The sequence below is a fragment of the Bos mutus genome, chromosome 14, assembly GCF_027580195.1.
Source record: "Bos mutus isolate GX-2022 chromosome 14, NWIPB_WYAK_1.1, whole genome shotgun sequence".
Classification (NCBI taxonomy): Eukaryota; Metazoa; Chordata; class Mammalia; order Artiodactyla; family Bovidae; genus Bos; species Bos mutus.
Genome location: NC_091630.1, coordinates 42,120,146 through 42,132,375, shown reverse-complemented (window position 1 = coordinate 42,132,375; position 12,230 = coordinate 42,120,146). Strand labels below are relative to the sequence as shown.

General features: G+C 39.3%; 1 protein-coding gene across 5 annotated transcripts in view; it reads left to right on the top strand.

Moving 5' to 3' along the window:
• Positions 1-12,230, top strand: part of ZFHX4 (zinc finger homeobox 4) — a 202,070-nt gene that overhangs the window by 93,295 nt on the left and 96,545 nt on the right. The window lies entirely within an intron of this gene.

Below are 12,230 nucleotides of genomic sequence, written 5' to 3'. Positions count from 1 at the left end.
ATGGATTTAAAATAAGAGCAAAATTTCTAATTATTTTTCCCCTTTTATCTTTTTGGTACAGAATGGAGGCTTGCAGGTAAAAGAATGCTCAGGAGAAAATTTCGAGAGCAATTTATTTAAATATTGATTTATTGAAACATTTTATAATAATTCTTTAGAAATTCTTTTCAAATGTACCAAAAGGTGTTTTTATTGCTATTTGATTGCTAGGGAAAGGAATAATTTATTCTCTCAAGAAAATGGAACTTTTCCGTTCTCAAGAATGAGTCTGCAGCAGTCTGTTGGGCCAAAACAGCTGTTTTACTAATGTAGTTTTCTTTTCCTTATGCATCCTCCCAGTTACTCCCAGTCAAAACCCAGCAGAAAGACAGACTTTTCAGAGAATCAGAGTTCCCTTGTTTTGCTCTCTGTTTCTCTCATAAGGGGGTGAGTGAGTCAATGTTTGTGTGTGTGTGTGTGTGTGTGTGTGAACAAGATGGGAGTTTAGGAATCAGCATGTCCTAAGCTTGCATCCCAGCTTTATAAACTGATAGGTGACAGAAGTGTCTAATGTCATAGGAGTTCAGTTTCCTCACCAGTAAAATGGGGATTCACTGAGGTGATATAAAAGCATCTTACAGCAGTTTATATTCAGTCAGTGTAACTTAGTTCCAATCCCTTCCCTACCACTTGGATTCAGTTCAGTCTGTCAGTTGTGTCCAACTCTTTATGACCCCGTGGACTGTAGTACACCAGGCTTGCTTGTTCATGACCAACTCCTGGAGCTTGCTCAAACTCATGTCCATCGAGTTGGTGATACCATCCAACCATCTCATCCTCTGTCGTCCCCTTCTTCTCCTGCCTTCAATCTTTCCCAGCATCAGGGTCTTTTCTAACGAGTCAGCCATTCGCATCAGGTGGCCAAAGTATTGGAGCTTCAACTTCAGCATCAGTCCTTCCAATGAATAATCCTAAAGGATTGATTTCCTTTAGGATTGTTCACTTGTATTATGTTGACATTTCTGGGGTTAGATAAATTCTTTCCATAAACCTTTGTGTTTTCCTCAATTTTGTCCCAATGACTAAGAAACACATCTTGGGTCCTCCTGGTTGGCTGGCCTTCTTCATTCCCAAATCTTACATGCTCTTGTTCTCTTAGCACATATTTTTGTTTTTTGAATCTGGCTGTGTAGGGTCTTTGTTGTGGTGAACAGTCCTCTCTCTAGTTGTGGCACATGGGGTCTGGAACACACGGGCTCAGTAGCTGTGTTGGGTAGGTTTAGTTGCCTCACGGCATGTGGAATCTTAGTTCCTCAGCCAATGTGGAATCTTAGTTCCTCAGCCAGGGATCAAACCCGTGTCCCCTGCATTGGAAGGTGTATTCTTAACCACTGGACCACCCAGGGAAGTTCCTGAGCACATCTTTGTTGTTTTTTAAGATCACTGTTTATGGGTACCAAAGCCTTCTTGGGAAGGACCTTAAACTGGGAAGAGGAAGCAAGGCAACATTTATTAGATACCTTCACAGAGTGGTTTGTGTGTTTGCCTGACTCAGTCTTATTAAAAATATGTGAGACTGATAACATTATCCACACTTTACAAAAGAAATAAAGCCTTCAAGGGATTAACTTCTGAAAGACAGATAGGGAAAGGTAGAGCAAAATTGAACTCTGAACTCTCTGTAAAACTTTGTTCTTCCAAAATGCAATATTGCTGTTAAAAGTGAACTACTTTTCTAAATGGAAGCACATGGGTCATTATGAATCCCAGCACCACATTTTGTAGAGATGAACTGGACAGCCTGTGCAGAACACACAGTTGGAGTAAATAAGCTATGTGTGTACGTTAAGTGTAATAAAGCAAAATAATGTTACACGCCAGAAGAGGGATTCAGAGAGAATGCTTTTTGGTTCAAAGGAGGACAGGATATTTCTGCTTGAAGAAAGTCTTTTTTGTTGAGGTGACTTGGTTTTGTTTTTTTAATTTTTATTGAAATATAGTTGATTTACAATGTTCTGTTAGTTTCAGGGGTATAGTAAACTGATTCAGTGTTTTATGTATATATTCTTCTTTGCATTTGTTCCATTATAGGTTATTGTAAGATATTGACTAAGTTTCTCTTTGCTATACAGTAGTTCCTGTTGATCTACTGTATAAATAGATCCTGTTGATCTATTTTACATATAGGAGTGTGCATATTTTAATTCCAAACTCCTAATTTAACCCTCCCCCCTTCCACTTTGGTAATCATAAGTTTGTTTGTTTTCTGTGCCTGTGAATGTATTTCTGTTTTGTAGATAAGTTCATTTATATACTTTTTTTAGATTCCATGTAGAAACGATATCATATGATATTTGTCCTTCTCTGTCCGACTTGCTTCACTGATATGAAAATCTCTAGGTCCATCCATGTCGCTGCAAGCGGCATATTTCATTCTGTTTTACTGCTGAGTAATGTTCCACTGTATATATGTTCCACATCTTCTTTTCCATTCATCTGTTGATGGACATTTAGGTTGCTTCCATGTCTTGGCTATTGAAAATAGCGCTGCTATGAACTTGAAGGTGCATGTATCTTTCTGAATTGTTTTCTCTGGATATATATCCAGGAGTGGAATTGCTGGATCATGTGATAACTCTATTTTTAGCTTTGTAAGGAACTTCCATACTGTTCTCCATAGTGGCTGTATCGTTGAGGTAACATTTGGATTGGACTTTAAATAATGGGTGGGATCTGGATATGTACATATAGCAAAATGGAAAAAGTAGGAAGAATATGAAAAACAGCACATAGATAAGGAAGTAGCTTGAAGGTATTTAATTAAAAAGGTGAACAGTTCAGTTTTTCTGGCACATTAAGGCAAGGAATGTAACAATCAGGAAAGGAAAGTGAAATCTTGAATGATATGTTAAGGATTTGGGAATCTGATAAACACTAGGGTTCTACTGATGGATTTTGATTATAGGATTGGCATACAATGATATAGAAATAATACTAATGGTAATAAATAACCATCCACAGGCCATGATACTGTGTTCATCTTGTGATTGTAGGTCAAGCAGGATATTTAGGGGATGATGACAATAGTTCCAGGGAGAAATAAATAGCTTTGGCAGGGACAGTGGGAGCAGAGAGAAAGATAAGGATGAAGATGGTATAAGAACAGGTAAACACTTCCAACTTACTCGAGGCCCTGGGCAGGAATGGAAAGAAGGTGTCTGAGATGACACCACGTTTCTCTTGTGTGTCATAATCGGAAACAGAGGGCACAAAGGAGGGGCACAGAGACGTTTAAAAGGAAGAAGGATGAACGCATGTGTAGACTGTGGAGTTTGGGGGAAAGGAAGAAACCCTAGGAGGAGATGCATTTTGGGCTGCTAGGGGCATGGTGTGTGTTTAGGGAGAAGGAGTCATTAGGAATCTCGATTTGTGAGTGATCTGCAGCAAGAAGATAAATTAGTCTATGAGAGAAAATGAAATAAAACAGGAGATATTTGCTGTTGAAAGACAGAGAGAGCACACGTGAAAAATCTCTATTGTATTAAGATAAAGAAGAAGAGACAGCAAAAAAGACAAAACAGAAGCAACCAGAAGAATAAGAACTTAGCTTTTCAACGAAGTCAAAAGAAGGTATGTCAAGAAAGAAGAGGCGCCCAGCAATGTCCAACACTGTGAGGAAACCCAGGGAGGTGGATAATGAGAGTGATCTCTTCCCAAATCCATGATCACTTTTGTACAAGGAGAATGAAACTGTTTTCGTATTTGTGACATCATCTCGTATACCTGGCATATCATTTTGTCTATTAGTATAGAATTTGAAAAGTTTTCCATTGAATCAGTTTGGATTGATTCTACTTTCAGAGTCAAAGGGTCTCTTGATATCATTGTTTTTGGAAATGTCATTGTATTTGCAAATACCCATTATCATACGTACTAGTGTGTACTAACTAAAAGCGCATGGAGCCAGAATCTTAAAAATTATACCAAATAAACCCAAAGTTTAATGTTTTACACAGATTACACTTTCTTCTGTCCTCTTATTAGGTCTTCTATGCTTTTTTTTACCCCCAAACTACTTTTGAATAGCATATCCATTTGTAGAATCAGAAGTGAAGTCAGAAACCTGTGGGTGTGGACCTTGGCCTCCTGCTGCTGTCTCAGTACAGTGACCTGATGCTTGCTGCCCCAAAATTGAAGCAAAATAAAGACTATGAATTTTAAAAACTATCCTTCTGCCAGGAAAATGGGAATTGCTGGCACTTTCATAGTTTGTTGAAGATTTCTTGGACCAGAGTTGAGACAGGTTCTGTTAAAAATATCATTGTTATAAAACACATCTTTCTCTAATTAATCATCTCTCTCTAAACATCTCATAGTCTAAAATATAGCATAACTCTTTCACCATACTGGTCATTATATTGTATCTCCTGTCTCTGTCCATGGCAGCATGTTCCATTCACTTGCCCAGATTAGGGAGAAAGCAGGCAGTTACATTTAATCTTCTTTCTACTGCCCTCCACTGTATTCAGCCATTCAGTCAAGAAGATCTATTCAATATTCTGTCCTGATTAACTCTTCAGTCTGTTGGGTGCTTCCCTCTTGCCTGCCACTAGTTCTGCCTCACTGTTCTTTCTGACCATATTACTTAGCATATGGTTATGTACTGGGCATTATTCAGGTACTGGAAATCAAACAATGCATAAGAGTCATTCCATACCACCAAGAAGCTTCAATCTGGTGGAGAAGACAGACACGTATTAACCAATGATATTACTATTTAATTGTCAATGGGATAAATGTTCTAAAGAAAAAATGCAGAGTATAAGAGGTGAAGAAAAACAGGCAGGTTTCTTAAGAAAAAGAAAAGGCCCTTAAATTGAAAAGCTGTGACTTAGAGGATGAATGAGAGTAAGACAAAACAGGGAAGAAAGCATTGAAGGTAGAGGGAATTCTGGAAGCTTTACCCTTTCAGTGAGCCTTACTTGTAAGATCTGAAACTGGAATAGTTGGACTAAAGTGAACAAGTAAGGAAGATGAATGAACCAAAGCTCCAGTTGGGTTAAAAACAAACTGTGTCAGGCCCTTCGGTATAAGGACTGTATACTTAATCCTCAAAGTTGAAATATTTTTAAATGAAGGGGCAATTGACGTTAAATTGGAAGAGATAGGGGAAGGCCCAGCCATATGGTCACCTTAGAATCGTGTTAATGATTTTAGGTTTTATCATAAAAGTAAAGGAAAACCACTGAAGGAGGTTACTCTGATGTGTGAATTTATCAGGTTAGCTTCTCCAATATTTTCTTCCACCATTCCTACCCACTCCGCTTACACTATCCTGTTTTGTTTTCCTTCACAGCTCCAATCATTACCTGAATGTATATATTTACTTGTTTGTTTTGTTTCTTTTTAGATTCTTGACTTTAGGCTCTGTGAGGGCAGGGACTTGTTTTATTCACTGCTGCAATTACAGCACTTAGAACAGTGCATGACACATAACAAAGATGTCTTATAAGTTGTTGAGTGAATGAATCAGAATCAGATTGCTGTTTCAAGGTACCATGGTTACTGTCTGAACTGAATAGAAGGGATAAGAGTTGATAGCCTGAGATGGAACAGGCAGGAAATTTGATAGATGGAGAAATAGGTATATTTAGGAAGGTGCTTAGATGCAGGTGGTAAGGGAGAAGAAGCATCAAAAATTACTTCCAGATTTCTGGAATGAGTCCCTGGTTGAATTCGAGGTGCCACTAACAGAAATGGTTGGGGAAGGAATATGGTGTCATAGTGAAGAGTACAGGTGTTCAGCCTGACTGCCTCTCTCACTGACATTATGCTGCTGCTAAGTCGCTTCAGTCGTGTCCGACTCTGCAACCCCAGAGACGGCAGCCCACCTGTCCCTGGGATTCTCCAGGCAAGAACACTGGAATGGGCTGCCATTTCCTTCTCCAATGCATGAAAGTGAAAGTGAAGTTGCGCAGTTGTATCTGACTCTTAGCGACCCCATGCAGTGACCCCTGCAGCCTACCAGGGTCCTCTGTCCATGGGATTTTCCAGGCAGGAGTTCTGGAGTGGGATGCCATTGCCTTCTCCACACTGACATTATAACATTGGGCAAATGATGACCTTGGGCAAACCAATTAACTTCTATTTGCCTCAATTTCTGTGTCTCTACAATGTAGGATAAGATTAGTACCTACTCTGTGCATGTGTGTGTACTCAGTCATGTCTGACTGTTTACAACCCCATGAACTTCAGCCTGCTAGGCTCTGCTAGGCTCTGCAATTTCCCAGGCAAGAATACTGGAGTGGGTTGCCATTTCCTTCTCCAGGGGATCTTCCCTACCCAGGGACTGAACCCACGTCTCTTGAGTCTCCTGCATTGGCAGGTAGATTCTTTACCACTGAGCCACCTTGGGAAGCCCCACCTACTCTGTAGGAGGCCGTATTGTGGGGATTGGATCAAAGAACATACATAAGCGATTTAGAATGGTACCTAGTATATAAAAAAGGACCCGACAGAAGTTAGTATGGGAAAGAGCAGGTGACAAATTAAAATGGAGAATCCATTTAGCATTGTAGTTTTTGAGTTTTGGTTGCTGTGAGACATCCAAAGGGATATGCCAAGATGGTATTCATACGAAATGAATTTAGATCCCAGAAAAGAGATCTGGGTTAGCGATTGAAATCCGGGAGTCACCTGAATATGAGTACTAAACTCTAGGGGGCACAAATACATTAATGTTGGGTAAGGGAGACTGAGAAGAAACCTCAGGAGAATTAGGGCAAAAGCTAGTGGCCAAGTGGAGGAACAGTGATGAGCTATGTCACTACTTCCCTGCTGTTTTAAGGGACATACAGCCAGACTGCTCACCCCGTCTGCAGAGGCTGCATTGGTCTTTCTGAAGCATGAAGACTAAGCCCATCTCAGATTTCCCTGGCACTCCAGTAGTTAAGACTCCATGCTGCCAATGCAGGGGGCATGGGATTCGATCCCTCTTTGAGGGGAAGATCCCATATGCTGCATGGGCAAAAAGACTAAGCCCATCTTGTTCCCAGTTAACATCTTCCAGTGACTCCCCAGGTCATTCAGTTCTGAGTCCAGTCTCAGCGTGCCATACCATGTACTTCACATTCTGTCCAAATGTACCTCTCTGGCCACTTCCTTAAGTGCATCAAATGTGCCCCATTTTCTGTTACCTCTAGGCATGACACACATATCGCTCCATCTGCCTCGGCTGCCCTTCCACCTGCTGTCCACAAGGCTAATCGTGGGTGGACCTGCCAGTGCCACCTTTCACCTACTGCGAAATCTGTTTCTCCCCAGAGAGACACCTTACCGCACCAGGCTGTGGTGGTTCATTTTGTTTCTCTGAGGCCATGAGCTTCCTAAGGAAATACGGAGCCTCCTCTGCATCTTTAATACCTGGTCCAATGCTTGCCATGGTGCACACACCCAGTGTTTGTGGAACTGAGCATGATTAAAAAGTGGATCCCATTAACTTTCCAAACTCCACATAACTAACCATTTCACATTCACTCAGACAACCCAGAAAAAGTTTAATATAGGAAAGAGCCATATTTAGAAATACTATATCCAGACTAGAGTCAGATGAAAGAAAGAAAGTGTAGTCACTCAGTTGTGTCCGACTCCTTGCAATCCCAGGGACTGTAGCCCACCAGGCTCCTCTGTCCATGGGATTTGCCAGGCAGTACTGGAGTGGGTTGCTAGTCCCTTCCCCATGGGGTCTTCCCCCACCCAAGGATCAAACCCAGGTCTCCAGATTCAGATAAACCAGGGGTGGGCTGAATTGGTTCATAACGTTATTAGATGAGGTTATATGTCCCAGAATTATTATCTAAATCTGTAAATAATATACTTTTTCTATACTTATATTTAGCAAGTTAATTCAGTTCTGAGTTTAAGATTTATCTATCGTATATATCGTTGTTTACATTGATTCAAATCTTAAGTGCTTACTTAATTCTCACACTTTTACAAGTGGTTTAAAGGTGAAAAACATAGTCTTATAACTCATGGTCTCTGGGGTGATACAAAAGATGTGTAAACAATGAGTGGGAGAATGGAACCTTCATATTCTGTATACTCTGTAACTGTTTAACCCTGGAAGATGAATTTCACTTTAATATTTGGCTTTGAAATTATCTATGTAAGACTATTACTTCACTACTTTTTAGAAAACTTGGATTTTTAAAAAATGAACCAAGTAGTTACATTTGATGATCTAATTTATTTCATCTATACTTCTGAATTTATATCTTTTGCTATGGATTAGAAATGACATTTTAGAACTTTTATTGAGGACTAGAGGAAAATTATACCCCTCTTTTTTTTCTTTTCCAGGTGCATCATTTCAGGCTTAATAAGTAAAAGTATAATGGCAGAAAAAAAAAATAGTTTTATCTGTAAGACATGACAGCATCAGCTATTCAGTCAAACCAGGAATTTTCCTATCCCTTCCAAAGCAACCCATTTTTGGACCCGAATGAATGAAAGCATTGGTTGTTTTGGCTTTCCCTATGCTGAAACCTAGTCCAAATTCTGGGCTCAGAAGTTTCTCGTCTGAGAATCATCAGATAATGATGAGTTATTATCATTATAGTGATGAGTGTTATTATGGCATTCAGAGCTCGGGGTCTGAAATGGCACATATTTGGTGGTAACACGTTTGTTATTGTTAATCATGGCAGGTGATGATGAGATTACTGGGAAAAAAAATAAAGTGGTATCATAGGTTCATCAAGAAGAACTGGGTGATTCTGGTAATTGAATTTTCCCAGGTTTGTAAATCTTTTCCCACCCATTTCATTCAGATTTTAAAATAGATGTTGCTAAGTTCAAACACTAATTCTAGCCATATCAGCGAATAGAAATACATCTTTCTTGATCCACATTTACTCCATTTTATAGGTTTCCTGATTTCTGAGAGAATGAGTTATTCAATTTCATTCTCACTTCTGAATCTTAAAGTCTTTTGCTATTTTTTTTCTGTGAAAGGGAAGAATAACAAATTATGCACAATCTTTCTAAGTGTTGATCGCTCAGCTGTGCCTGACTTTTTGGACCGCATAGACTGTAGCCTGCCATGGAGGCCCCTCCATCCCTGGGATTCTCCAGGCAAGAATACTGGAGTGGGTAGCGATTCCCTTCTGCAGGTGCTCTTCCTGACCCAGGTACTGAACCCTAGCCTCCTGCATTGCAGGCAGATTCTTTACCATCTGAGCCACCAGGGAAGTCCATAATCTTTCTAAGGGACACATACAAAATATACACTCTAAAGGAGGTTCTTCAAAGCACATTATTTCAAAATATTATGCTTTCCCATAAATATCAGGATTTAAATTCATGATTTTTTAAAAAGAAATATGATTTTCCTAACTTTTACATATGTAATTAGATATGTATAACCTGTATTTAGGTCTGTGTAGTGTTTTAAAACTTTGAAATTTTTTTATATGACAATCAATTCTAAAAGATTTGTATTGGTCTAGATACTTGGTCCAAATAGCTACAAATTTATTTTGGAGGTATATGAAGCATACTAACAAACCATCTAAAACTTTTGCTACTTTGCATCTACAAAATATTATCAGTGATAGTGGCAGCCAGTTTTATCTAGAAACAATAAAAAGATTGGCCTGATTGAAAAGATAGCAGGCAAAATCGGATGTTTCCAGCTAGAGTTCTGTATAATGAGGTAAAGTAAATAATTTTAAAATTGATTAGCATTGCCTAAAAAGGCAAAGTCACAGGCTGTGAGAATATGAATAGGGGGGTTGAATAGATAATGATGTGAAAAATGTGAGAATATTTATATTTAAATGCAAAAACTCATGCAAGAATCCAGCTGCTTGATCACTTACTAGATGAATTTGTTATTAATACTGTTCCCTAAACCACTAATGAGAAATGCTTTTTTTTCTTTTTTAAAGATTTAAGATTGTGTAAATGCTTTGTACCTAACACTGATGGAAGTAATTGGTAAACTGCTTAATCAAGTCCCACTTGGAACTGAATGGGAACTGCAGGGTGGAAAATGTAGGCCGGGTAAGGAACCCAACAAGTCATCAGAATTCTCTTTACAGAAAGAAACAAAGATAGCAGTAATTAATGACCCTGACTCTGTGCCAAAAAGGCTTTCTTCTGACAACTCCAACTTAATTAAAACTTAAGACGTTTCAATGGCCTCCGAAAGCCCCTGATGGGGTGAACTCTTGCAGACGCGTGAGAAAATTTTGTAAATTAAAGGAAAAGATGTGTGTTACCACTCCGGCCATGAGTCTAATCCGTGACAGTCAAAGAATCTATTTAGCCCAAGCCTTTTCTTCTAACCGGCTCACACCTGCAGGCTTCCTGGCACTTCCTCTGCACCAGAGCAGCCCGTTTTTTGTGTTTTACGGAAGATCAGATAATAGGAGTCTTGCTGTTCCTTTTGTTTTTGTGCATTGTTCATTAGCCTGTGCGTGTTACAGGCACCCTTGATATGCTTGGCTTGATCCGGAGTAGAGCATCGCCTGAAAGCTTTAGGTGGTGCAACACGGGGTGAAGATGGGTTGGCGGAAAAAGTAAGATTCTTTTTCTTTTTTTTAATGTGAAAGTGGCTCAAATTAAAACTCACAGTTGATGGGGCAGCCTGAATGGCTGTGGCCTGCTGTTCTTAACAGCGGAGTGACAAGGAACGAGGTTCTGTGCAACTGCGCGGACTTGAGACACAAGGAAATACGTTGTTAAATAGCCCTTGCTCCTTTTTCTTGGTGCCATTTTTAATTCACTCGAATCAACAAGCATACGGATTCCCAGTAGCCATGGAAAAGAGGCGGACTGTGCAGGAAAGAAAATCGCGGGGTGATTTATTTATTAATAAATATATCAGAGACTGAAATCTTAGAAATGGCACTAGTGGAATACCAATTGGAGTGGATGGGTCCTCCATTTACATGAGAAAAAAGAGTTTAATTTCTCCCCCCTCCCCTCTGGGAAGTGTTTTGGTGGGTTATAATAGCAAATACCACCCCCACCATCCCACCGTGCAGACTCCGGGCACACACCCTCCTGCTTCCTGTGGCCTCGGGCAGATCTGGTTGGTGTCTGGGACTTGAGAAGGTCAATTCCTGGATTGTCTCTTCCCTCTTGGACCCGAATTGAGGCTGGTGTTTTGTGAAGGGCACAGGCATGTTCCTGTTTAGATCCAGGCTTGAGTATCTTTGTAAGTGTCCATCCTAAGGAAAGAAAAGCTTGTCTCCAGGTATTCAAAAATCTCATCTTTTGACTCTTCCAGGTTTTGTTTGCGGAGCTAAACGATGCAACATTTGTTTTTGCAGGTGATGAGCCATCACTTACAGGCACTGTGCTGAGAGGCTTTGTGTGGGACTGGGAATGATCAGAAACTTAACCTTTTACAAAAATTTGGGGAATGACGCTGTAGAACAGAACTTCTTGCGATTAAAGAAAAAATACGAAAACTTCTGTCCATGAGCGTTAACCAAATATAATATATGGGTCCTGTCTTTTGGTGTTTGGAAAGGCTCACCAGCTAGTTATTCTTTTCGTACTAACCATTTTCAGATGCGAAAAGCGAGAGGTGGGGGAGGGAAGGTAGGAATCAACATGTTTGATCCTGTGTATGAAGTTTTTTTGTTGTTTGTTTGAATTTCAGAATGCTAACCCTTATCCAACTAATCTAAGACCAAATAAATACCACCTGTGCCCATTTATGTATTTTTAAAAGAAGCACATAAAATATTTTAATAAATTACTAAAACTCATAGTTTATATTGAATCACAGTTATTAATATTCTTCCTCTTCCTTGCTTTTCTTATTCGGGGAGTTTGCTTGTTTGTATGGAATAGAACCACTCCAATTAAAATGGGAGAAAAGTTTTTTTAAAAAATAAACTACTGTAACAGAATATGTTTGGGAGTTGTAAAAGTTTTTCCATTGAAAAAATCAGAATTTAAGAGGATCCTGTTACATGCTGTGGGCAGAAATCAGAGTCAGCAGGGCTTGCGAAAACAGATTTTTTTTTAGCAAAAATTTGTTGCGGGTCACTGTGAATGGTAAAAAAGAAAAAGCTTCACATCATAGTGTCTGTTTTGAATTAGATTAAACTTCAAATTAAGTTACTTAACTTTTTAGTGTATCTAACATATAATTAAGAGAAACATTTTTGTTTATAGAAAATGTAAGTTTATTCCATGCATGCAGATTTATGGAAAATTTAAATAAACATTTA